The sequence below is a fragment of the Pholcus phalangioides genome, unplaced genomic scaffold (assembly GCF_987345545.1).
Source record: "Pholcus phalangioides strain wild (caught in Gottingen) unplaced genomic scaffold, Ppha-v1.0 ptg000015l_1, whole genome shotgun sequence".
In the NCBI taxonomy this organism is placed as follows: domain Eukaryota; kingdom Metazoa; phylum Arthropoda; class Arachnida; order Araneae; family Pholcidae; genus Pholcus; species Pholcus phalangioides.
The window spans coordinates 94950453-94974842 of record NW_028301608.1 but is presented as its reverse complement, the minus strand read 5'-3'; the positions used below and the strand labels follow the sequence as shown (position 1 = coordinate 94974842).

The 24390-nt window shown below is 31.4% G+C and overlaps 1 protein-coding gene and 1 non-coding gene across 2 annotated transcripts in view; both read right to left on the bottom strand.

The window, feature by feature from the left end:
• CCAP (Crustacean cardioactive peptide) overlaps positions 1-24390 on the bottom strand; it is a 96786-nt gene that overhangs the window by 32287 nt on the left and 40109 nt on the right. The gene's annotated exons all lie outside the window — the stretch shown is intronic.
• Positions 12032-12103, bottom strand: TRNAA-GGC (transfer RNA alanine (anticodon GGC)). The gene has a single exon. It is a non-coding gene; the product is annotated as a tRNA-Ala (tRNA).

The window sequence follows — 24390 nt, the reverse complement described above, 5'->3', positions numbered from 1 at the left end:
AAGGTTAGAAAAATTGCATCGGGAAGTTTTCAAGATATTTTACGATATATATCTTACATTTTGCATTACGAAAAATCGCTAGGTTTTATATAGGGTGTTTCAAATTGTTTGTTCTTAGGACTATCTCTACAACCGTTTACTTTAGAAAATTGTTATCATTTGGAATACTTTTAATTAAAAAAGTTTTCAAATGACATGCGGTTTCATAAAATGCCGTAATTTATGTTAGTGGTCAAAAACTTGAAAAAATAAAAACAAATAAACTTTTTATTTAGTCTCCTTGTCCTGAAAACCCGAGTCGTAAAATTGTAGCCCTGTTTGTTCGAGGTGAACAAAACATTTCATGTTTCTAAGTGCAATTTCCGCTGAGATATTTGAATTCAAAGCCAAGAAAAAGTGGGGAGATACATCATAAAGGACAAGCTCTCATTATACTGTTTTTTCACACCTTTTCAGCGATTATTCTTATAAGCGAATAATTCACGGGTCCTTAAGTGATTTGATAATCTTTCGTGGGCCCCTTGAATGGTTTGATTATTATGATGGACCACACAGATGAATCTTCGAGCCACATTTGGCCAGCGTTTCATGAGTTCAGCATGTGTGGTGTATAGGATGAAATATCTTCTACACAACATATTTCTATGTCATTGAAGTATTTACGTGTTTGCAGTAACTACGAGAGTTAAACATTAGGAAATAATTACCATAAATCATAATGAGTGGATTTTTTTTTCTTCTTTCAGAAAAATTCACACTTATTCAAGATATTTTCATCAACTTCTAATCGCCTGAAGTACGCAAACACTACTTGTATTTCGCACTTACATCAAAAGAGATGTTTTTCTCAATGGTTATGGAAATATTGACTATCTGAACGAATTTTGTGAGAAAAAATTTCTTTGTTAAGAAATCATGGGGAAACGAGAACTTGAATATTGAAGTTGTTCTCCTGATTGCTTGTTTTTCATTTTAGTTGTGATCATATGTAAACAGCTTCAAGGAAAGTGGACTTTTTTATGAGTTAAGAATTCTTTCGAGAAAATTCATAAGAAAAATTGAGTTTTTTGATAGCTTGTGTAACAAGATATACAGCTTAGTTAGAAAATCACTACTGAAAATCGTATTTTTGAATGAAAGATTCCTTCTAAACTAAATTGTTACGAAAAAAAATCATTATTAATCATTGCTGTGAATCGTATTGTCAAATAACCTTTGTTATAAACTAGGGGTCTTCAACCTTTCAGACACGGCTTGCCAAATTGAAACTTCCCACGCGAAGCCCGTAAGCCCTACTAACTGATACAATTTAGTGCCATCTTAATAGAAGGGGCCAATGGAGCTCCGATATAATTAGAGACAAAAACAATTAAAAAGCTTTATTATTATGATTTTTAATTAATTACTGATTAAATTAATTAATTACTGATTAAATTAATTAATTACTGATTAAATTAATTAATTACTGATTAAATTAATTAATTACTGATTAAATTAATTAATTACTGATTAAATTAATTAATTCTTAGATTAATTTCAATCTGAAATTACTTCAAACGATTCTGTAATTATTCATTTATTTAATTCTCACAAAATTATTTTCCTTCTCAATATATCTTGAAATCATTTCTTTCAATAATTATTCTTTTATTGATTGTGAAATAATTCTATCAGAAGTTACGAAATTATTTCTCTCATTGATTTATAAGTTTTTTTTTTCATTTATTCTGAAATTATTTATCCAAAAAATTTTAAAATTGTTTCTTCCATTAATTGTGAAGTTTCATTAATATTCTGGAATCATTTCTTTCGTTAATTCTGAGGTTTCATCAATTAGTTCCGGAATTATTTCTTTTATTTATTCTGGAATTATTTTCCAATTTTTTCAATCATTTCCTGAAAATGGTTGGTGGGCCATGACAGAATCCTTTGAGTGACCCGCGGGCCATGCGTTGAAGACCCCTGCTATAAACAATATTTTTGAAAAGAAGTTCTGTTACAAAAGTTTGATTGCCAATTTTGATGTTGAAAATATTATTACAAATAATTCAAAAAAACCTTTCATTGTCAAGCACACAAAAAATTTTGAAGATATCTCATGGAAAAAATTTATAAATCATATTGTTGATATTGCATTTTTGCAAATTTTACGGTACTTTGAAAGAAAATATTTTGTAATGACACTTGAAAATGCTTTTTAATTTAGAAAATACAACTGCATTGCTAAAAAATTAAATTACGTTTATTCGATTAATTTTCATGATTTAATATGATTTAAAAATTGATAATTCCACGGACTTCGTATATTAAAAATTCCTATAATAAAATAACATGTTAATTCCATTTACCAATTACCTAACGCTACAACGTTTGATTTCATCAAAAAAAAAACATCCTATTCAATTTTCTTACTCTTTCTATACGGTAATGTAAAAAGATTTAATCATAACTAATAAAGATCGCAATATGTGCCGCATTGAGCGTAAAAATATCAGTAAGGTACATATTTCATTATTTCTAGTTGCTTATAGCGTGTGGACAAGATGTAAAAAGTGACAGAATAAGATAACATTGCAGGAAAATGAGGAATCATCTTCCCTAGAGAAAAGTATCGACGCACTTGATAACAATCGACGCTAATGGATTGAAGACACACGTTACTATATAATACGATTTATACCACAGTAAAAATAGGAAATGAGCCTACACTTTTGATAGTCTATCATCTGCCAAAAATATTATCAATCCATATTGTTACAATAATTATGACAGCAGAAATAAAGAAACATTTAAAATAACGCCTCGATATTTTCCAAACAAACAGACATGAAACCAAACAGACATTAAAACGAAAAAATCCTCCATGCTTTTCTCATTACAATGTGATTCAACTTATTAACATTTTCCTGAAGAAAACCTGTTCTTTATCATTAATCTTTCCCAAGGACATCTCTATTGCTCTAAAAAAAGTTTCCGAAACTCTGTTAATTCTTAATTTCAAAATTCAGTTTCGGAAAATGCATTTTAAAATTTGTGTTAAGTTCAAAACGTTAAAAATCATCTTTTTTTTAATCGATATCTCACAAAAGTTGTAATTGTAAAAATTCAGAAAAATTATAGAAATCTTCGATGATAGCATAAACATCACATCAGAAAATGTCAAGATTTTGAAATACATATCTTACATTTTACAATTTTATGAATCGTTAAGTTTTATATACAGGATTAAATATTTTGCATAGAAATTCTTTTTTATCTATCTCGCCTTAAATATTTTAAATATCCTTTTAAATATCTCGCCTTCTTGAGAGCTTTTCGTTTCAGGAAAGACACACAAGCCCAGATATTTTAACTTGATTTTTCTCAATTAACATACTCGGAACAAAGCCTATTTCATTTTAAAAAAAAAGATATGGTATTTTACTGGGAGGAATTTCTGTTATGACGCATAATGGGTTAACAATGAGAGTTAATCGTTAGAAAATTTTATCAATTTTTATCAATGTGCCGAACAGAAAATAAGCTCTCACTTGATAGTTTATCATCTACCAAAAAAAAAAAGTTATCAATCTACAGTAAAACCCCCTCTAACGGCCACCTATGAACAACGATAATCTCTGAACAACGGTCACATTTTGTTGGAACCCAGCGCATCCCATAGACAACATTGCAAGTAACCTCCGAACAACAGCCACTTAGGACATAGTTTCGGAAAAAAATTTCGCTATGAGAAAAATCATTTTCAATCACTGATTTTCTCTCAAGGGAGTTTTCTTCCCCCGGAAATCTGTGTGTGGGGGGGGGAAGAAATATGTATGCTTTCTTTTCCTGGGTACAAATGCTAGATGTATATTGAAGGCCGTAGAGGTGCAAAAAGGCCCACCTAAGTGATCTATAGTTGTACCGCGGGCTACTTAAGTGATAGTTAAATGTACCGAGGAGTCGCTTAAGCGATCTGAGAATGTGTTGCGGACAACTTAATTGAAGTGAGGAATGTGCCGCGGATGACTTAAGTGATCTGGAACAGCACCCCAAGTTATTTAAGTGATCTGTAAATTTCCTGCGAATCAGTGAAGTGCTCTGAGAATATGCCGCTTGGTTCGCTCTTACAAAAATTAGATTTGTGATCACGGGCCACATCAGATGACTGACATTTGGCACGCGCATTATGGGTTGTGCATGTATGGTCTATTTGATGGTGGGGTGGAAATAAATAACTATTTGGGGATTTCCGGTTCAACGTTTTAGTCCATATCAGTCCTATCTGCCGTTTCCTACCTCAGCACTGCAAGCCTAAATTTTAGGAGACCGAAATATCACTATAGATGATTAACAGGGCTGCAATTAGAAGCTTGATTAGCCAGGGCAAGCACACATTTTAGCACCTACTCTGATCCGGCGCCGTGGCACCAGACGCAACTGATTCCCTCTAGTCGAGCGGCCCTGTCAATTAATCAATTATTATAGTACTACGGAATCAATATAATTATATATTCTGATAAAATAAATTATTTTAATAATTAATATTATTATAAATTAATAAATTATATCATTACGTAATCAATTACAAAACGGGAAGGCGTCTAATATTTTAGAATAAGAGAACACCAGCCAAAGTCTAATATACTTATTATGGGTGACTGAAAAGACTTATTAGATATCTGGAACTGAGCATCCACAGTCTTCATAACAATAAATATGGTGCAAATGGCCGGACATGTTGAAATAAAGACGCTGACCACGTACAATCGCCAATGTCTCAAGGCCCAATAAGAACCTATGATCTGGGACTTCTACCGGCTAGAAGTATCAGTCAGGCGCTCAGCGACTGAGATCTAATCTTAGATTCACGATTGTTTTGTTTTTTACAAATTATCATAATAATAGCAAATTAACGATTTAATCTGAGGGTCATACGAAGATGAGATTTTATATCGACCATTCAGATTCAAGACTTAATTTCATGAAAATTATTTCTATTATTTATGCTAGCATGGTAAACGCGCATTATGCATAATCGCCGTTGGTAAATTTAATAAGTACTAAAAAAATTATCACTTTTTTTATCGGCAATTATGCATAATGTCCAAGCGTCGCGTCGCGTCGGTCGTTTGTAAACGTGATAAATTGTGCTATATGATATACTATACATGATAATTCATGCATGTATTTTATCATTACATCAGGGTACGATCGTGTAGTTTGTTATTACTTTATCGGGGTCTTACTCTATTCATCACAAAAACTAGACTCATTTCAAATTTTTTTTTATATTCGTCAAACTCGTCAATTACATTACAGTATTATGCATAATCACAGATAAAGGCGATAAATTTCAAGTAATTATCAAATTTACGAATGACACTTGGTTATTATACATAGTCACCGGTAAAAATGACAATGTTCTCAAGTATTTATCAAATTTACCACAGACACTTGGGCATTACGCATATTCATATTTTTATATTGAGAATTCAAATTGACGATTGCCGATTATTACATGATGCCATTTTTTTTTCTTTCTGTCGCCTTATCAGAAGTGGCCATGATGTCTTTGTTGTTTAATAAAGTTTCCGGAAGCACTGATCCTTCGTGAACGCTTCTTTCTCAGATGTGAAACGGGATGTGCCCGGTCTTTCAATGTTCAATGTAACAATCGTGACAACATACATAAGGAACCTTTAAAAAAATTATATCTCAACATTTTTTACAGCCAAACAAGAAAATTCGAAATATTTTTCTTATTCGAATGCGATTCGGTTTCTTAAAATCTTCCTCCCAAAAAAAAACTGCTATTTTTTATCATTAATCTTTCCCAAGGATATCTACTCGTTTAGGCAAACGTTTCATCTATGTCACTACGAGCCACTCGAAACTTTGATTTTATTTCATTTTTTCTTATCTCTCTATACCTCAAGAATTTATTTTTTCTCCTCTTTATTTTTATGATACAAATGGAAATAAAATAAGAAACATGTTTTCTATTTGTGCGAAAAGAAATAGAACGCGAATAAGAAAAAGGACGATTTCAAAAATGAGAATCAGTCTGCTATCAAATAAAATGTTGCAAAAGAAACGATACTTTCTTGTCCCCTTTACAGAGTTGCGAAGGGCAAAACTAAAAGAGAGACGATTTCATTTTGTATTTTCTTCATATACATGATGTTTGGTGATATATTTTCTTTGCAAGGCGATGTCTGTGTTTCATGAAAAATGGTTGATGGCGTCGAGATAGAAATATTATATTTATATGTGAACTCAATTCGAGGACTTGTAAAATGTGAAAATATATAAATTTCTTTCACAAGTATATTATACTAAAAAGTTATTTGAAACTACGTACCACTGATACGATACCTTATAAGTTGTAATTGGATACAGAATATATACATCGATAGAAAAATTTTAAGTATTCATATTCCAAACATTTCAAAAGTATATATAATCAAATATTTAAAATTTCGAATAAACATTAAATAAATATTTTTTTGTATAAATATCATTATTGTAAAAATTTGCGAAATTGTTTTTATGATTTAAATGATTTTAGAAAATGTAAACAGAAAAATTGTAGAAGAGTTATTTACTTGAATATTGTATATTTACGGAAAGCAGAAACATTTTTTTTAACCGCAATGATAAGAGGATTTAAATTTTTCACGGAAATAAAAAAGTTTTCGTTATATATGACCTGGAAAAAAAATAACTTGTCAATTTACAGCAACACTTATAATTTGTTTTGGTTTCGAGGACAAATTTTTTTTTTTTACGTAATAAATAGGGCAATAAGGGTGCGGCATTCCTGGGCTAGGTAAAACCTTCTAGAATCAGCAGGTGATGGAGAAATTTCTAATTTTTCAGACGTGACCAACTCCAATTTTAATCGAAAGGTAACATTTTTCCACTAATTTTTTTTTCGAAACGGAACATTTACAAAATTCAAATGTAGATAACTCCCTTGAATGATGATCAATAAGCATAGTGTTTAAATATTCTTCTACCATTCCTATATGCTTCTTGTTAAGATATTTTCTACTTTTATGAAGTTTTTACTTCTACTGTAAATTTAGCACAAGTGGAAATGCTCCCTTTTGAAAAAAAAAGCAGCTTTTCATTTGACGAAACCGATTAGATGTCTTAAGTCATATTCATATTAAAAAAATTGAATAAATATTTTGATCAAATTTTGTATTACGTGGATAAATAAAAGCCGATTCAACTAAAACGTGATGATTTCAGTTTTTAATTGGGTTTGATTTAGAAGACGAGACTAAAATTTGTCTCCACTGTGAATAGCATTTTGCATTTTCTGGACACCAGTGTTCCTCCCCTCCTCCACACACAGTACCATTTGGGAACAATTCCTAGGAAAACAAGTAACAGTGTGTATGACGATCGAAAGTACTTTCGAAATCAGTGACTAAACCAAAATGACTGATCTTCTAAAGAAAAACGACGAGATCCAAGTTAAGAAATTCAACGGTTAGAGACAAATATGTTCAGCACTACTTCAAGCATGTAGTCATAATTTCGAAATCTATTCCTACATTTGTTTACATCTAGTGAATAGATGAATGAAAAAAATAAAATATATCTTTTGTGGCATCAGTTAACAAGAGAAAAAATTCCCCTAATACGTGATTGCTATGTACAATGTGCAATGTGGTAGGATTTGTGTGTGCGTGTGTGTGAGAGAGAGAGAGAGAGAGAGAGAGAGAAAGAGAGAATATTCTATTAAAATGTTGTTATTAATTAAGTCGATTAATCAATTAAAATTTTTGATTAACCAGTTAAAAATTTTAATCAATTCCCAGCACAAATGATAAAATGCAGCAAGAAAATCAAATCGGTAGGATTGTCACTGGCATCTCGGTAATACGAGAAGGAACATGTGTTTGATTAGGAACCCAAATTATATTAATACTGAACCAAGTTTCAAAAAAAACACATCTTTATTAATTTAACTCATTTTGAAATGGCATAATATTTTAGAAAAATAAGTTTGAATCGTTAATATAAAATTTACAGACATAGTAACATGAATTTCTCCTTTTAAATGGCTTTTTAAAAAATAATAATAGCAATAAAAATATTTTTTTTTGGCTGGTTGAAGTAAGAAAGCAGTTCTTACTCAAATTCCTCGAATTTCAAAGCAACTTCAGTGTTAGATGGGAAATCAAATTATATTTGTAGATAGAGTAAAACTTCGAGGAAGAAATTCAAATTCCTTTTATATCTTTTTTCTACTAGGGGTTTGGAGAAGAGCGCTTTCTTCTTAGAATTTTACCTCAAAAATTTCCCTGAGTTCCTTGAGACGTTTGTTCATTTAATTGTACCAATTAGGTGTTATGAATGTTTCTCTATTTTCCCACTCTTTTTTTCATTTTTATTATTTCATTTTCCCCGTACTCCGGCTTCAAATAAAAATATTGTAGTAAGAGTTCAAATGTAATCCTCATTAGTCTTGAGCGCATTCAATTTTTCTTTTTAATACAATTTTATAACACTTGTTACGTAAAATTTCTGAATATAATTGGACTCGTAAATTGTTTTCTTATTTCTAATAACTTTAATGAATTCAATTTTGAATAATGTTTAATGTTATTTTAGAGTTTTGTAAATTTCAAATGCAAAAAAATATAAGTGTTTGGCATTATTATCATACACATTGAAGTTTTTATCATCTTTCGGTTATTTTCATGAAATTTTACTTTTATGGTAATTATTTCGGGAACGTCGCTTCTTTCTTCCTTTTCACAAATTTATCGTTTGGTGGGTAAGTATGATTCTCTACACCGTGAAAGTAAAAAGATTTAACTTTGAATGAAAGATTATTTTGTTTTTTATTCAATCTCTTTGGTAAACTTTGGAAAGATTTATATAATGTTTTTATATTTCTGGTTTTTATCCATATTCAAATATTTTTTCAAATAATAAATTTCCATAAAACTGACAAAGTTCACTGATTTCGAAAATTAATCCTGACAATTATGATGCGTGTCAGTTTTACTTCAGTGCGGATTTTTAATTTTAATTCAGTTTTATAGCGAAAAACTTATATTCAAATTAATATTGTTATAGTAGTTAAATATGCATATAACATGTCCCACATTTTAAATATTATTTCCAACCATGAATTTAGAGAATATTCATGTTGCATTTTATCCCGAACCTTATGAAAATAATTGATGAAAAAAAATATTTATATTTTTTCACCCTCACCATATTGTCGTAATCAACTATAAAAAAAATGAAACCTAGATGAAAAAAATCATCTTATAATTTTTAAAAAATTTTCAATAAGTAATGAAATTCAATTAAAAGCATGAAATGGCGTCGATATAATTATATTTGGCAACTTAATCAGTGTCTGCGAAGATCAAGTTAAGAAGACGAAAATAGATCTCATGAAGTGACAAAAAGTTATGTAGTCAGTATTTTTAATACATGAAGAGTAGAGAGATCTCGATAACTTGATTACAAGACTTTGTGTTGTTCACTCTGTCGCATGTGTCACTCTTTCGATTTCTCATCTCTAAAACAAACTAAACATTTATTTCAAGAGCATCTGACACTGCTATTTTGATTAAATTTAAATAAATATTAATTTTTATTTTCTAAACAATTTTTCTGGATATCCCAACATCAAAATTAACGATTGCAATAAAGTCAAACCAATACAGGACGCACGCTGGTCAGGCACGAGGAGACAAGACAGCTTCACATAAGCTTAGCCATTGATGTTCACGTTGATTTGTATGACACAACACACACCGGTTAGTCATATACACTCATGTCCATAAATTGAGGATAATGCCATCTCCGGCAAATAAAGGTTCAGAAACAAAACAAACGTTACTTATTCATAAAGCCCATTTATTAAACAAAAGATAAAGAACAAAAACGATGGTGTATATATGATACTATTCATAAAAACTACGATTTTTGCTCCCTGGAGCAATTGCTACGACCCGTAAACGAGACATTCCCGTATTTTTCCCTAATTCCACCCTTTTCGTATTTACTCATAAAAAAATGTCACGTTTTTCTCTAAAACTTAATTTTTAATTAATTCACAATCTTTTTCCAAAATCGGGCGAAGGAAGTAGTTTGCATAATTTATAAATTGTTAATAAAATGTGGCGAATGTCTACTGTACAACCATGTGAATAATCATCTCAAATATTCGTCATGTTCAACTTTTCAATTTTTTTTCTTCGTGAAATACGTTTTAATTCACTGCGGTTTACTGTCTTACTTCATTTTCCGCTAAGTATTGCTCCTACGTAATTATGATACCTCGACTAATGAACGCCTCAGCTTACGAATGTTCCGCCCAACGAAGATTCTTTTCGACAATTTTCTGCCTCCGCTAACGAGTTCGGATTCGGTTAACGAACATGTTCGGTGACATGGATGCATGCGCCAACATCAAACAGCCGCGTCGTGAGCTAAATTTTCGTGCTAATCGAAATGAGTCCAATGATTAACTGTCACTTGAGCCAGACTTAATCCTCTCCAAATTTGGTGGAATCCTTAATACTGTTATAACCGAATTCGACTGCATATTCCGTACGGTTTCACAACAAAATCAGTGTTAACCCGGATATCACAATTTAAAGTCGAAAATACCTCAAATAACTCAACAGTTTTCTCAGGGAACAGATCTATAGCTTCAGTTGACAAAGAAGATTATTTTAATGAGTAATATGAGAATATTTGAATTTTCAAAAAAATAATAAGCTTATACAGAAATTTCAAATCTTCCAACTACATTTTGTCTGGTGAAAAAAAAATTAGCGAAGGCAGAAGTATATTCAGTGGAGATTTACTTTGAGAAAACGTATCCGTGTAAGCTTATAAGAGCGATTCTATAAAAAAAAATAAAAAATTCGGCATCATATTTCATTTTACCTGCCGTTAAGAAAAAATTTCGATTTTTTTTTTTTTTTGAAGAAACTTTCTCCAGTTTCAAGACCCATAAAGTTGTGACTCCAAATTCAACACTTCGAAGCCAATTTTAATTTTTTTTTTTTTTTAAATTTGAATAAATTTACCTTTTTTTCGAAAAAACCAACTTGAGAATAATCTGGTTTACATGTATATAAAGTAAACTTTCTTGTGAAAAAGTATTGCTAATCCTGGAAGATTGTTATTTTTTTCATAAAACTTGGAGACTTCCGGGAAAAGCTTAAGGCATCTAAAATGAAGGGGTGAAAAATTAATTTTTCGATATCGATCGGGCATTTTCAATTATCAGCTATCTCGGCAGCCTTTAAACCTGTTTGACCTCGCTGTACCTTACGTAAGTGCAAAATACAATATTATTCACTGCACATGAACAAATTTGGAGGTGAGACATTTCTTTCAAAACGTGTGTGTTTGATGATTATGTAATTATTACAGTACTATACAGCAAGTCAAACAATTCCTTATAGTGGGCTTCATTTTTTCCACTGTTTGATCGCGGGCAAAAACTTTGAATTGCGAAAAAATTTTTAATTCATGTTTCATTTTTACGTAAACAATCGATTTTTGGTAGCGCTGGAAAGTCTTTTTACAAATGTAATAATATTTGTAGTGCCACCTTATTTGCATGCACTGCTTTGCATATGTAAAGCAGAAGAAAGATTTTTGTCGGCAATTTGCTGAAATTTGTTTGTTGGGGTCAGGGCTTTTATTGTCTAATTTTTGTTTTTAGGCGAATCGGAAGTGTTTTGGCAAATATGCTTTAATTATATACGGCAGTAATTAATTTAATGTGAATTTTTAGTAGGTTTATGCAGAATACATAATGAAAACTTTAAAACATTAAAAAAAATATTCAGTGGATTTTTTTTCGGGATCATGTAATTAAGGATTTAAGTAACGGGTGAAGTCAACCTCGAATGGCAAGTAATGGAATTTCAAGAAAGGTCATAATTTTTATAACCATGTTCAATAATCTCAGTAAAACCAGTAAAAAGTACAAGATTCATCGAAAGACTGGTTATTTGTGGAGATGAAGATTACAAGGAAGAAAATTCATCACTGCCCCCACGGGGACTCGAACCCCGGTCTCTCGCTTGCCGGACGAGTGCTCTACCATCTAAGCTATAGAGGCAGATAGAATGTTTCAACCTTGGAGCGTATATATATGTTATACATATGTTATGCATATGGCCATCTGGTTGGCCTTTGTCATTCACGAGCTATTAGTTGATTGTTGACGCCGTCCATGTACAGTGCCTTTCAACATATATATACGCTCCAAGGTTGAAATATTCTATCTGCTTCGATAGCTTAGATGGTAGAGCACTCGTCCGGCAAGCGAGAGACCGGGGTATCGAGTCCCCGTGGGGGCAGTGATGAATTTCCTTCCTTGTAATCTTCATCTCCACAAATAACCAGTCTTTCGATGAATCTTGTATTGACAAGTGGAGAGGACGTTTCTATATCCAGTAAAAAGTACTTTTATTTCAATACGACCAAGAAAACAACTGATAGGATAGATAGAACAATCAAAATGCAAGCAAAGAGAGATCCTTGAAATGTCAACTAGGCGAAAAACCTGATGAATTTAATTCGTAATATGGACTGAACGGGAGTGTATCCCTTGAACATTATGAGCTTGTTTGGTTATCTTCCAACTGAACAAAAAAATTGTTATTACTTAATTGCAGAAGGACAAGAGAGAGAATGAGAATTATGCCGCTCTTGTTATTGACAAGAAAAACAGTTCAAGTTACATGTAGGTAATACAGTGAAACCTCGATACAACCATACTCTGCGGACCAAGGAAAAATGGTGGAAAATGGAAAAATCGTTATATTTGAGAGATGGCATTATCATTACGTGCCATCAAATTTATGCTGCTGTTGGCATCATTTTTTAAATAGGTGTTAGTACCACTGGAAAAAATGCGCTTTTATGCATTTATTCACCCCGAAAAATTTTAATTGATGGCTTTGTTAGTAAAATTCAGGTTAGGGGCCATTCAAGTATTGCGTAAGCAGATTTTCAGCCATTTTTGACCCCCTCCCTTCTCCCCCCCCCCCTCCCCCGTCAGTAAAATTTCGTCAGCAGCTTAAAATATTTCATATCTTCAAAAAGGGGTGGTTGATGACGTAAGCAACCTTCAAACAACCCCCCCCCCTTGTCATCAAAAGTCAGCAAATCCGAAACCCCCCCCCCCCTCAATGCTGACGTAATACTAGATTGACCCCTTACAGATACATTGCCTCTGTGAAGTTGTTTAAAGTCATTCTCCTAAAGTCATTCTTCCGCTTTTTCGAGGCTTAGTTCGTCCTGGAATGGAGTATGCTGTAAGGTTTTGGAGACCATACCTACAGAGGGACATAGACTTGGTTGAAGGGGTGCAGAGAAGAGCTACGCGTGTCCTTATTGGCACACAGGGCTTGAGTTATGAAGAAAGACTTCATTTTTTGAATATGTTTACATTGGATGAACGCAGGTGTCGAGGAGATATGATCGAAGTGTTCAAAATTTTCAATGGGATGGATAGGATGGACCATGAACTTTTAGTACACCGCCAATCGACTGCTTTTACAAGGGGACACCAGTATCGATTGGTGAGGGACAATGCAAGGTTATGGTGTCGCAGGGAATTTTTCTCCAATAGGGTTGTTAATAAATGGAATAGCTTACCCCCGGAGGTAGTAAATTGTAACACAATTGACACGTTTAAAAAGAAATACGATAAACATGTTGGGGGTAAATCGAGAAGCTATCCATTCTTAGAATAAGACAACCAAACAAACAATTGTATAATATTTTATCATGTGTATATATTGTTTGTAATCTGTGTTAATTGCATTCTTAATTGGGTTGCTGTATTTTTGAAACATATGACAACCATATTTTTATGGGCGTCTTTTTGTCAGCCACCTCGTTGGGCATTTTGCCTGTTGTGGCGTTGTATTTGTATTTGTATTTGTATCTCTTTGCAGTTTTGTGACTCGCACAGAAAGTAGTAATAGCAATACCTTCGGTGATTCTGTGGTGCAAATTACCGATGTTATTAGACGCCTTCAGAAGAAAGAAAATAAGTAATGAAGTTAAATAAAACTCAAAACGAATTTGAGCAGAATATGAAAAATATCGTTTTGTATCGAGTGAAGTCTAACATTCGACTATAAGCAATTCAAAATAAGATTTGAAAAAAATATCTTTGTAGAGGGATTTACTGTTACATATCGAGTATCATTGTAACGAGGTTTCACTGTATATAATACACATTATGATGTCCTTTACGACGTAACAAGTGCCACTCTTGCCGATATTCCAGAACGACAATGTCCGTAAATATAGTATTTAAAAATTACTTTATTGTAGTCATTTAGAAATTATTTGATTATAGTTATTTAGAAATTATTTGATTATAGTTATTTAGAAATTATTTGATTATAGTTATTTAGAAATTATTTGATTATAGTTATTTAGAAATTATTTGATTATAGTTATTTAGAAATTATTTGATTATAGTTATTTAGAAATTATTTGATTATAGTTATTTAGAAATTATTTGATTATAGTTATTTAGAAATTATTTGATTATAGTTATTTAGAAATTATTTGATTATAGTTATTTAGAAATTATTTGATTATAGTTATTTAGAAATTATTTGATTATAGTTATTTAGAAATTATTTGATTATAGTTATTTAGAAATTATTTGATTATAGTTATTTAGAAATTATTTGATTATAGTTATTTAGAAATTATTTGATTATAGTTATTTAGAAATTATTTGATTATAGTTATTTAGAAATTATTTGATTATAGTTATTTAGAAATTATTTGATTATAGTTATTTAGAAACTACTTGATGGAAGAAAATGAGAGGTATATGGGTGATGAAGTCACAGCCATAACCTGAATATCATCAAGCATTTATGGATTGAGTCCGATAGACGAGAAAGAAATTGTTTAAACTCGATGAAGTTTTTTTTCAATTGTGCGTAAAAAGACCCACTGACCATAGGACAAACTCATACCAATGCATAGCAAGTAGTGTTTTACAATCTCTAAATTATTTCCAATAAAGCTTTGACTTATTCTACTATGTTATGGTGCCCGATGAATGGATTTTTTGAGCCAACATAAAAGTAAATTATTTTTTTTCTGAATGCAAAATGTTTTAGATACGCACATTTTTGTTCATAACAGTCTATAATTAATTATTTTTTTTAATTAATAATAATGTGATCATCACGTATTCCCAAGAGATCTTTACGATCTGCTAAGGGAATTTGTTAGTGTGTTAGCAAACATCCATACCCGAACCCAGGCCTGCGCAGTCAGAAGCTAGCTCCCTAACCACTGGACTGCCGCCTGGGGATGACTCAATGATAATGAGACTCAATGTTTATGCTTCATAAGAAACTTGTATATTTCATTAAGAAATTGACATAAAAATTTTGCAGATACATTTCTGGTTGTCAGAAGACTTTTGAGCGCTACTGTATGTAAGTTCGTGAGAACTTGAGAAGAGTATACATCAAAAATTGTTATTATCATTTTCCCAAAGCTGAGAACTACCGATTCATTGAAACGTATGTCGTTCATAGTTCGTCATGGTCGACACTATATCAACTCAAGAATTATGAATTTTCCTACCGATTCTTTCTACCCTTCCTACAGTGTTCACGAGAGTTATTACTATAAATTCCAAAAATATATATGTCCCTGGCACTTCGATGCGTCTGTAATAGGATTATCTATACGGAATTGAGATTTCGGAACGAGAGAACTTCGCTGTCATCAACTTGAATTTTTCACGTTATCGAAATCGACATTCCTAAAAGCGTGACTAAATTTTATACAAATAGGAGAGAAATTTGCCTCCTCTTCTACAGTCAATAACTCTTTCGTGTTCGTTACTGCTACGTTCGAGAGCAGCCAGCTCGCTTTTGTGAAAGCAATTAAATTAGTATCAAATTGGAACATTCTGACGATGTCTATCAGGAGAAGCCTAGTTATTTTGAGTCGTAACATTCATCTGTTTCAACGCATTCGTACCGCTTGTTAAGAATGTTTTAATAATCATATTTGTTAAATAGTTTTCATCATTGTCAGAAACTCTAATAATAGTTTGACTTCTAGATATTTCTAAAAGAAATGATAATGCAATGCTATTTTAAAATTATATCAAAGATCTATTTTCATAGAAATTTCAGAAATTTGAGCACTGCGTCATTTGTTAATAACTACAAGATAAAAGCAGTGCGAAACCAAACTCAAACGAAATATAATTTTTTTTAATAGTAAACAATGAATGTTTATGTATATTATAGTTCTTTAAGATGGAATGTATCATATCTGCGCGTGCAAAATGCCATCACGATAAATCATCCGTTCACTCTCACTCTACTAATGGTCTACGGATTGAATGAAAAATGCTAATTTTCACCAAAGCTGAAGACAATTCTTTTATATTGTCAGTAACACTGATTTCGAACTGGTTCACATTCGAGTTCCGTTTGATAAATGAGAGATGCTGGTCCCTACCATACTGAAACTCCAGTATCAACCTAATTAGTATACATGTATAAGTATAAAGTACTTCGTATGAATCAAGTTCGAATTGCTGTTAAAGAAGAGGTCAGATGATACTAAATCATTGCACATCCTCTTTTTGAATTCTAGCCATTGCTTGAATACTTTACTGCATATTAGATGACAGGACTACGATGAAAAGTTCGCGAGTTCCTACAGTGACACGATGATCGTTCGTGTACAAAACACTTCATTCATGATTCATACATAAGTTCTAGATAAACCTCTCTAGAACCATGAAAAATTAATGATATTGAAATATATAGCCAACACGAGAGATGATGAGCTCAGAATACGAAAGATTATTTCACTTTTCTAACTGAATTCACCAAAACTTTTATTTAGACCATTTAGAAATCATGGGTTGTAGTAGATAAGGCTTAGCTAAGGGAAAAAATCTTGCGATGAAATAAAAAAAATTTCAACAATTTCCATTTTTCGAGACTATTCTATAACTACAGCCGTATTTAGGCATGTAATGTTTTTCACAATACCCCGATTTCCTGCAATAAGCCATTTCTTTATATAGCTTTGAATTAGTGCAAAAGGAACTAAAAATTTGCTCACCAAGTCGTGCCCTATTCAATAATTACTTTTTCCCTGGGATTTTGACAAATTTGTTCTGACTTCAAGGGAATTTGATTTATTCTTATTAGCATTTTATATGTATTCTGTTTTAATTCCGTTAAAATAATTAACTCGGTTACTCCAAACCGATGCCTAATGTCACGTTATTTTATAAAATGCGCATAAAAATCTAAAATTGGTAATTCAAACGCACAAAATTTAATTTTATTTCTATATTTTTTTAAATAATTTATAATAAAATATAATTTATGATATAAATATATATTATTTATAAAATATATTTATAATAAAATATAATTAATAATTTTTTATAAAATTAAATGCGGCTTATACGAAGCCTGGGGCGTGTAAAAAACCGTGACGTTTCAATGAAAACTTTTTCTTTCATTGATTATTTATAAGAGACCATAAATATGGGCCAAGTTACAGGCATGTTGGGGATTTTTTGGAAAGTTCTACACGAAAAATATTTGATGGCACTGTTCGTGTCTTTGATACACATCAATCGTACTCAAACTGGGGGCTCCATAGCCCTCTTATAGTCCTGGAATACTCTAAGAAGGCCACAGGCGAAAATCAAGTCGGACCGGAGTCATGACAGAACAATTCAGATAGTAATAAATGAAGCTCTAAAGGTCTTTAACTTAACGGTGAAGGAGAAAAAACTACTACATTTTTGCAAAAAAAAAGTGATGATTTTGGGAAAACAGTTTTTCAAATAGATCTCATTCGGCTAAAGCTTCTCAAATCTGGTGATGAATTTGCCAATATAGTGGGCAAAAATAACACGTGATAACAAAGTTATAACATCACTCTTCACAAAGTGAAAAAGCACCAATCGCAAAAGAAGACGATCGAACTTGGCTTCAAATGGAATTGAATATTTCAGTTCATTTTGAATCAGCGTCAACCCACAGCAAAGGAACAAATTTACTTTTGTTTCCTTTTTACGGCATTTGATGCGCAACTGACCATTACAAAACTGGATACGTTACAAAACTTCAAAATGGTATGAATCCTGAAATATTCGTCCGATCCTAAAACGGAAAATACTTTTTTATATTTGTTTTTTCACAACGAATCACGTGGTAATTATTGGACGGGCGATAGTATCCACCATGTATAATATCGCAAGGTAGAATGAATGAAAAAAAAGATGACTGTAATACTCACAAAAGACAGCATTATGATTGGATGGTGATTCCATTAATCTCTGTTTTTAGTTTATTCGACTAAATATGACTCTCCGGAATGAACATTAAACATAAAAAAATATATGCATTTATATGAATATCTCATTTCACTCTTAATGTACGAATCTAATTCCATTTCCATTTTCAACTTATAAAATAGGAGTTTCCCATTGCCCGACTGAAACTAGCAAAGATTTTATTGCATCCTTTGATCGATCGCGTTCGCATTTGATAAAGCTAAGTCACAAAAGAATATACTAATGAAACAAAATGAAAGAAAAATAAGGTAGGGGAAAAATAATAATGCATTGCATTAATATTCAATTTCGCCGCTCGCTTTTTTTCAACAATATCTTGCACTGACCTATTCACAGCAGCATTTGTGTTCGAAGCTCTCGCTTCGTTTGATTTTGCCCATGAGTTCCTTTTATGACTATTTTCCGTGGCTTAAAAATTCATTTTGCCGCTCGGTTTTGCCCTCTGTTCACTTACGCCACTGCCATTTTTTTTTCATGCAAATAATTGAATTCGCTTGTATCAAAGAAAAGCAGCCCCGTTCCCATTCCTCCCATACAATCCACTCCTTCTTTGTAGACTTCCTACAAGTTAGTGAAATTCTATCATCGATTCGCGTGACCCCCAGTCGAGAGGATCAACGACGTGCGTGTGGTTGCGGCTTTTACATGAACTCTGCGAAGAACAATATATTCACGTATTTTCTGGCCTTATAACATAACCCAAACGGTACCCTTGAATTTACTTTTTTGAGGGGGTTGAGATGCTTTCTTAAGGTTCTTTCCATTGAAAAATAAGAGTATCAAGTATATTTAAGGATTTGAAAACGTTATTTTCTATTACATGAAGTAATAGAGGGTGATTCTGAACTCGTGAAACAAACTTCAGAGAGTGATGAGGCGTAATAAAATAAACATTTTCGTTAAAGAATACATGGGCGTAAGTTATACGTTGTTTAGGCTCTAGTAGCCAATTCAAACGCTATTGAATTAGAAAGCTGTTTGCTGAAAAAAAACGTTAACAACTGCAACAGCTCAATTTTGTTTTACAGAATTTCGTGTGAGAATTCCTCATGCCTCGATGTATCTCTCTCTCTCTCTCTTTTCTCTCTTTTTGCTGCTAGAATGCACTGTTTATCTTGGTATCCCCTCTCTTCCGGAAGCTTCTCACATTTCATGTATAATCCGCTGGAAATTCGTAGAAGGTGCGTACACCTTGAAATACTATGGAGGAACTTTCATAGCTCTAGGAATGTAGAGGCTTGCTCATTTCCGCCACCTAAAAATTCTTGATCATATTTACTTCCAGAAATACGTAGAGGGTATGCGAACCCTGTGAGCAAAAGGCATGAGTACGCCTAGAAACGAGTAATGTCAGATCTCTATGTGCTCACCAATACAAATTCGTAAAATGTCTATCTAGATACCCTGCCTCACCCGTGGATTGCGTCATAAATAAATGATTTACTTTACTGACTTCTTCCGCCTTTACTGTACCATTTGTCTACAGACTGTTCTTTTTTGTGCGTGCCCGTGAATAGCCCGTCTCATACTTTTCAAGGTACGCGTAGTACAAGTTGAAAATCACTGCTCTTATGGAATATGTATCTTAGAAACGTAGTCACTATTCATTTAAGCGGCGTCATGACCCCTCAAGTCAATGTTTTTAAAAATGACCAAAAAAATATTTCATTCAATTGAAAATCAAATCCAAAAAAATTCGTATCAATCGATTAATTTTGTTTTTTCAAAAAAAAGTATTATAGAATTATAGAAAGAAAAGAATTATAGTGTAAATGTACGGGTATATAAGAAAAAACACTTTTTGAGCGCAATTTTCTCAGATTGCTGTTTTTGACTTCATTGCAAGATAAAAAAATTATACTGCACTTAAAATTCTGAAATTTAACAGAGATGTTTATCCAACATGTATTAGTAAGATGAATGTTGAACTTGAATATCTGTGAACGGTCGTTAGAACTTTATACATTTTCAAACTATGAAAAAAATTTTAAACTTCAAAAATTTGAATTCATTTTTTAAAAAATACTTTTCATTGATCAATTATGAACTCAGGGGATAGTTTTACCAACAAATGTCAAATAAACATTTCTGAAAAATTTCAGAATGTTTGGTGCTGTTGTGTTATTTTTTTTTTTTTAATCTTATGGATGAACTCAAAACCTGCAATTTCAGAAAATCGAGTTCAAATGTGTTTTGTTTTTTCTTGTATATATTTCCACCATACTATTAATCACCTATTAAAAATCCAGTAAAGGCAGATATACGTTAAGGAAAATCAAAACAGTGCCTCTGACGGTGAATAAAAATTATTAGTAGGACACATGGAATTCAAGCTGTTGTATCAGTTATTGAAATATAGATGGTGGTAACAAGAAGAACACGAAACAAACACATTTCTGGCAACATAAATACGTGGAGGCCATTCATATGTACACACACAAAACTGGCTCCTGCACGTACCGATTCATTAGAAGAATATGTACGAGGTTCGTGTAAGGTTAAAGAGTAGCATCAGTTATTATAAAATGACTAAGAAGACAGAAATGATTCCTGATATTTCAAGTAATTATTTAAATAAAGAATTTGACAGGATATTTTTTTTACCTGATGATATTGTAATACCTTTAGATAGCACTCAAATAGGCCGCTTCGGCTTACAAAGATCCCTGGCACACAACATTCTTTGGCAGGAAAAAAAATGTTTGTTCCTATGTGTTCTATAGATTTCATACAAGTTCATAATCACTCTGTTTTATAAGATCCGATTTATCTGAAGTATAATCCGAGTATTTTGGTGAAAAATGTGAAAACTAGACGAATTATACGATTTAATCAATTGGATTCTAATTATTCATTTCGTACTATTAATTTTGGGAAATTAAAAATAAATATTATTTTTTAACATATTCATCATACCAAATAATTAATAATAACAAATACTAGCTATATTATAACTTTTGACGTTCAATTCACGCATAATTTCTCTCTCTCTTCTTCTTCACTCGCTTCTACTAATACTCTAGCTTAAATACTGAATACGTGATAGCAATAACAGAGTAGAAAAAGCAATAACCGTAAACCATCGAAACGAAACGCTATTTGAACTTAATCATTTTCCTTCGCAATATAGTATTTACTTTGCCCAAAAAGCTATTCGGTGCACTGAAAAATACACGCGTTACTTTTAACGGGATGAAAATATCAAAAGAATTATTCTCCACGAAGCACCTGCGGCTATTGCATATCATGTCAAAAAATAAATACTGCTGTTAAGGATCATTAAATGTAAGCGATCTGTTTGTGCTTAGAACACTTCTTCAGCAGAGTGAAGTATTAGTTCAAATATCGATCGTTTTTCTTTGATTTAAAAAAATAATAACAATATTCTGCATGCGCTGCTTTTATCGCTTTCTGTAAAGGAAAAATTCCAAAAGTTTACGAATAAATTTTGTTACTCATAACAGGGAAATTCGTTTTTTTCCAAGATTTTACGGCATTAATTTTTATTTTTCTTTGATATATTCAAAATGAGTTATTATGATAAATTGATATCAATCCATGAGATATTTGATGCGAATTAAACCTTTCAAATATATTTTTTCGCTGAATTTTCTCAAAATATTTGGGATACCTGTCTTTACTGTGCATCACAGGTACGTAAACCCTGCTCTTAAGGTCATCCTGGTTCATTTCTGGGTTAAGGTACATAGGAAAATCTTTCCTAATATCAATGATTGAAGTTTTGGATTTTTTGCTACTTTAAATGCTAAAATAACAAAATCTCAAAATTAATACACAGATGGGGTAGTGAAAGTGATATAAAAAATAAATTTCCATCCCCGTTAGTTCAACGAATTTTTACTTTTTTTTTGTTACAAAAACATCCCCCTATGCATCATACACTATAACATAATGCTATATGTAATGGTACAATCAGTAAACGCATATTTACCGTGGAAAATATACAAAAGAAAAATGATAGCAGTTCATATAAAAGAAAAAATGTTAATTTTTAAAGAGAAGAAATAAAAAAATATATTAATGAAAAACAAATAAAAAATAATGGAAAAGGAAATAATAATAATGGAAAAGGAAATAATAATAATGAAAAAACATGAAAAAATAATTATTATTAAAAAAAGCAATAACATAAAAATAATAAAAAAGAGAGAAGAAAAAGAAAAATAGCGGAAGGAGTATAAAAAATAATTTCTCCGAATTTAATGGAGTAAATTTCTTTCGATATAATTAAAAAATAGATGCTCGACTTTTACTAATTCACTTTTTGTCAGATTGAGGCCATGTATAATTTTTTAATTTTTGTATGCTCTCCCGATAAAAAATTTTTACTTGCTGCTATTTGTTGCATTTTATTTCTGAGCGTATTTATATTATTATACGATTATCTGATTTCACAGCTGTTTCCATTCTCAATTCCAGGTACGAAAGGCTCTTTTATTCACATTATATGCATAGAATGTATTGAGAAATAAAGGAGTACAATTTTAGTACTCCTTTATTTTTCAATACATTCTATTGATAATCTATTTGTATACAGAACATTATAAAGGAACATTTCAATAAATAAATGTTCAATTCTCACAATTTTTCAACAGGACAGACACCATGCACTGAATAAGAAAAATAGCACTTGTTAAGCCCCACGTCATTGTACTTTTACCAGTAAAGGCTACTGTCGGAAGGAAAACTAGAGCAAAAATGAATCAAGTTAGGGGCCAAAGTAATCGAAGTACGAAGGCGCCAAATGAATAAGTTCAAGTGACAAATTATTTTTCTGTTCCAAGCGAAAAATCCAGTGAAAAAAAAAAGGAAAAATACGAAATAAGAGAGAATAAATTGATGTTCGTAACCAAAAATTTCTTATTTCTTCGCCATTAATTTATTTTTCAATGGAGAGCAAAAGAAACATTTTTATTGAATAGAAATTTTGAAAAGCTTGGAAAAGAATATTTTTGTGTTTTGGGAATTGTAACATTATAACATATATAATTTTCCTATCCGGTTAATCAAATTACCCCAAAAATTTTATATCGAGTTTCTTCGAGAATCTTTACTAAGAACAGAAAAAATATACTGATAATATCATCTTTTCCAAATTACACCAGAAAAATGTGCGAAGAAAAAATTGTCGTTTTGTTGTTAACAGTCATATCAATGTCTATGATCTGTATTTTTATAGTAAAACGCAGCGTAGTATAGTATTTACACCGCGTGTACAAAAAGTTCCCAGACAAAATTTCTAGTCTTTTCATTTCACACAATTTATTAAACGGCATTTTTAAAATGTCAATTAAGCCATTTTTTTCCACCACTGGTCCGTGAAGTGCCAGTCCTCAAAAATTTTTGTCCAATTCATGTAGCCGCTATCTAATTTTAAATTTAACAAATAAAATATTTTCTATATATTAGTTTCTTTTTATACATTTTTATACCGGAGTACTTATAACATTTTTTATTTTTCCTGCATATGTATATTTAGCGGTCCGGTCCTAAAATTGTTTTATTCATTTATTTCATTGTTCGTAAATTATTCATTCTATTTATGTGTTTTTCGCAGGTATCAATTCAATTTTTTTATTCGTGTTATTTTCACTGGTCCGTAATAGAAATTATTTCTCATATAAATAACTTCAACTATTCTCCGCAATTATTTCTCCTATTTATGTATTTTTCACCGGTCCTCAATTTATCTCTTCTTGTTATACATTTTTTTTGCTAGTCTAAAAATGATTAATATTATTCCTCCTATTTATGTATTTTTTGCCTATATTCAAATTTTACTTCTCGTATTCATATATTTTTTCTGGTCCATAAATTGTTATATTATCATTATTTATCCTATTTATTCGTTCACAAATTATTTCTCTCATCAATTTATATTTGTCATTCCACAAATTATTACTCGTATCTATGTATTTTCTTGTTGTGTGTGTGATACTGAAATTATTTGTCCTATAATATATTTTTTGCTGGTCCGCAAATTATTATTATAA